Here is a 5,013-nt window from a genome sequence, read left to right as displayed (position 1 = left end):
ATCAAATGAACTTTCATCATCTGTTATTAAACTGTTGTATACTTCTGGATCATCATATAAAGATTTTTCAACCTCTTGTTTTTCAACCTGTGGTTTTTCTTCTTTTTAATATTTTCCCCTTTCAACTTTGAAGATTCAACTATACTCTGGAGTGGTGTCACAATAGGCTTGAACATTTCCTCCATAGCTTTCTCAGCTGTATCTTTACCCAACTTCAACATCTTGTGCTTCCGTCGGATGGCATCACTGGCTTGAGATATCTGATGCAGAATATCTTTCTGCTTTGATATTTCTTCAGGCTTCATGTTGACAGGTTAACGTCTACAGCATGTATGACTATCACACTCTAAAGTACCTCAATTTATACTAATGAAGCAGTCGAATCCTTTGCGATACCTACCACTGTTCAATTCACTGTCTTTATCTATTACCACAAACCCATATTTATTCCAACATGCCGAGCATAAATCTCTGAATGAGTTGTACGACATGTCTGTATTGACATGATCATTATAAATATGCTTCAGATTCATTTCATCTTGACGGAATAGCACGAGAAAGTTTGCATTATCTCTAATCAGATGCTTAGGTATTCGTGTATAAGTTTGACAGAGATAAAAGCTGTCTACATCCTTGTGTCGACCCATGCAGAAAAAAGCCTTGATGTGATCTTGTTTTTCACAAGCAACATCATCAAATATCATCAGGGAGTTAGGTTTAGCATCTTCAGGCTTGATTACAGCTTCATGTTCACTGAATGTGAAGAATCGAATACCATCAATCTGTTTAAGCAGCGTCTCCAGGAACTGATACTTTGGTTGGTTAAGAGACTTTGAGTAAAGATATATATTCTCAAACCTCAAACCGTTTGGATGTACAATAAAAGACAGTAGAGCGTTGGTCTTTCCACAGTTTGATGGTCCGCAAAACACTGCACGGATACTGTTGGGAAGTAATGCACCGTGTCGTTTGAGTTTCACACCGGTTCCTTGAACAATTTGATCAAAATTGATAACTGGCAACTGAGCTCTTGATTTGCTGCCCATGACTGCTGATTAGATACTGAGCTCAAGGGGTATATATACCAGCTTATATAGATTAGCATGTCAGTCTTTGATGTGACATGTCTGAGAGCAGACGTGGTGAAGGTTTGTTCAACAACATAATCAATAAGCTTCCACTTGAACTCCATATCCCTGGGTACCAGTACTGCGGTCCAGGAACAAAGTTAGCCAAAAGGTTAGCTCGAGGTGATCCAGGCATAAATCCTTTGGACTCTGCGTGTAAGGAACACGATATAGCTTACTCGAAAAATCGTGAAAATTTGGAAGCCCGTCACGAGGCTGATAAAATTCTTGCTGAGAAAGCGTGGCAACGATTTCAAGCAAGAGACGCTGCTATTGGTGAAAAAGCTGCTGCTTGGAGTGTGAATAAAATCATGAAGTTGAAAAGACGTTTCGGTATGGGTCTTAAAAAAGAAAAACCTATTACAAAGCGTAAGACAATTAAAAGAAAAACAATGAAGCGTAAGACAGTCAAAAGAAAGACAACCAAGAAGAAGGATGTTGCTCTGAGACAGATTGTTGATGAAGCTAAAAAGTCCGTGCAGCGTGGTGGAGATCCAGTTAAAACAGCTCTTGGAGGTGCCCGCAAAGCTGTCAAGAAAGTTGGTGGGAAGAAAAACGTTCGATTGCCTCGTATTCTACCAGTTCCATCAAAGATTGGTGGAGTACTTCCATTCTTGATTCCCCTGTTTGCAGGGTTATCAGCGGTTGGTGCTCTAACAGGTGGAGCTGCAGGTGTTGCAAAAGCTGTGAACGATGCCAGCGCAGCCAAAAATCAATTAGCTGAAAAGAAGCGTCACAACTTGAAGATGGAGGAAATAGCTGTAGGTAGAGGATTATACCTCAAACCTTACCGCAGTGGTATGGGACTTTATCTGAAACAATACCCAGACGGAGCTGGCTGCAAGAAGTCAAAAAACCAGTAGAGCTACCACATCGAGCACTGACTAACATCGACTTATTAAAATATGTCAAGCTGCTTAAAATTCTAAATTTTCGAGGAGTTTTTATGAGAAATGATTTACCAAAATCTGGACCAAAGACAAACGAATCAGCAATAATAAATTTAGATGATAAACTTGGATCTGGAACTCACTGGGTTGCATACAAGAAGAATCATAATCAAGTAATTTACTTTGACAGTTTTGGTAATCTACAACCCCCACAAGACTTGATGAAATATCTCGATGTAGGTAGCGTAAAGTACAATCATAAAAGATATCAAGACTTTGATACAATCATATGTGGACATTTGTGCTTAAAATTCCTGGCTGGACAACTATAAATTGAAGTGAGTCGGGACAACAAGCGTCAGTCATGGCAGAGTCATTCACCTTGACACTATCCGGAAACTCCTCCATACTGGAGGCAAATTATTTTCCGCCGATTGAGCTATCACCAACAAAAAATTATGTACTTGGACTCGTTAAGCTCCTGACATTTAATTCAATACCAAATATTGATGTTGGTGCTAATAAATTTTATGTGTCATCAAAAAGATCCAAAAGAAGTACAATCAAGAGATTTCAAGAAATAACTATACCAACAGGGAGTTATGAAATTAAAGATATTGAAACTTATATAAACAAGACATTACCTGAACTAAGTTTCACTTTAAAAGCAAACAACAATGAGTTGAGAAGTGAAATAAGATGTGATCAATATATAAATTTTGAGCCTGAAGATTCCATTGGATCATTACTTGGATTTACCAACCGCGTGCTTGAACCTAACACAGCACATAAATCTGATTTACCAGTCAAAATATTGAAAATCAATGCTCTGAGAGTCGAGTGCAATATAACTACTGGATCGTACATCAATGGTGAGAAGAATCACACAATCCATGAATTTTTCCCGAGGGTTCCAGCAGGATATAAGATAGTGGAAGTGCCAACAAACATCATTTACCTACCAGTCGCCGTACGAGCAATACACAACTTGAGGCTCCGCATTGTTGATCAGGACGGGAGAATAGCAAATTTCCGTGGCGAGACTATAACGATAAGATTGCATATAAAAAGTCTGTAATGGGTATCGTATATGAGACAAAGACTGGTAACGGGTATAAAAGGATTGCAGGATGTCCAAAGATTATCAGTCATCATCGAGCTCTGAAAGTGTTGACACGTCAAAACGCAGAGTTCCTAAAAAGTCTAGGACTAAAATTACGTGGAAAATTCACAAGATAAAAATAAATTTTTGTTGTCTAGCTTGTGTGATACCATGGCGGAAATCTTAGATATAAAAAAATCAATTATTTTCGATGAGTCTATTGCACACTGTGAAGCTCATTCACACTTACCATATGCATCATCAACATTCAACAACAGTGATGAAATCAGGATTGCTGTTCAACATCAAGATCTGTGCTTGCTCCCAAGCAAGAGCACATTACATTTTTATGGAAGAATGAGGAAAGCTGATAGTAATGCTGTAAGTGCTACTACGAAGATGGTCAACATGGCTGTTTGTCATATGTTTGAAGAGATACGTTATGAACTCAATGGTGTAGAAATCGATAGATGTAAGAATGTTGGTATCACCAGTGTTATGAAAGGATACGCTCCTCTGAGTCCGGGACAACAAAATATTCTGGAAAATGCTGGTTGGATTGTTAATGAAGATGACAACAAGCTGACTGATAATAGCGGTTACTTTGATGTCTCAGTACCGCTGAGTTTCATTCTTGGATTTGCTGAAGATTATCAACGAATTATCGTGAATGCCAAGCATGAATTGATACTGATCAGATCAAATACTGATCAAAATGCTTATGTTGTTACCGTTGAGAATGAAAATGTTTCAATTACGATTCAAAAATTGAGTGGATTGTACCATACATAACAATGTCTGACAAGCAAAAAATCGAGGTGTTGAATTACATAACCTCCGATCCAGCTATTCCAATCAGTTTCCGGACTTGGGAATTGTATGAGTATCCACTGCTACCAGCTACCAACAAGCATATTTGGGTAATCAAAACAACAAATCAGCTTGAGAAACCTCGTTTTGTTATCCTTGGATTCCAAACAGCAAGAAAGAATCAATCGAATCAAAACGCAAGCGAGTTTGATCACTGCAGCATAAGAGACATTAAGCTGTTCTTGAACTCTCAGAGTTATCCATATGGAAATTTGAACCTCAACATTGTGCATAATCAGTATGCCTTGATGTATGATATGTACACAAATTTTCAAAGTGCTTACTATGGGAAAGAAGCTGAACCGCTATTGGCTAAGAAAAAATTTCTAAGTACAGCACCTCTGTATATAATTGACTGTTCCAAGCAGAACGAGTCAATCAAGTCTGGACCTGTGGATATACGTCTGGAGTTTGAATCGTCAGCACAGTTTCCAAATCAAACTGCTGCTGACTGCTCAATAATTCACGACCGAATAGTTGAGTACAATCCCATCAGCAGCACTGTGAGAAAACTTACTTAATGGTACAGTTTGACCCCAAGCCCACCATACATTACATGTATGTATGGGACTTTGCATCCAGACAAGCGAGGAAAGGTCCATGGGAACAAGCAGCAAGAGACGGACAACGATTTCGCCGACGAATACAAGAATTAAATAAAATTATTGATCCTATACTAATCAATAAACTTAATGTAATTAAAAATAGCAAATAAAGAAAAAACTTTTTTAATTTTGCGTTTTTAACTATAAACCTTACTAGAATAAGTATAAAAAATTATTTAGTATAAAAGTTAAGTATAAAACAATTATTTAGAATAAAAGTTAAGTGCACATATCAAAACACAATTCTCTCACAATTTCTGTAATTGATTTCCCAGAGTGATTAATAAGCTTGAATTTATTATAATTGGCCCCAATGTAGTGTCGATTTAAAGTATTGCATAAGATTAAAAATTTCATTTTAAATATCATATCAGGATTGTTGAGATATTTCTGGTTGGTGGTAGCAGGGAAGAACGTTG

The sequence above is a fragment of the Cotesia typhae genome, unplaced genomic scaffold, assembly GCF_013202065.1.
Source record: "Cotesia typhae breed Kobodo isofemale line unplaced genomic scaffold, CoteBio_Ctyphae contig_59, whole genome shotgun sequence".
Taxonomy (NCBI): domain Eukaryota; kingdom Metazoa; phylum Arthropoda; class Insecta; order Hymenoptera; family Braconidae; genus Cotesia; species Cotesia typhae.
The sequence above is the reverse complement of the archived record's forward strand: the minus strand, read 5'-3'. Positions refer to the sequence as shown.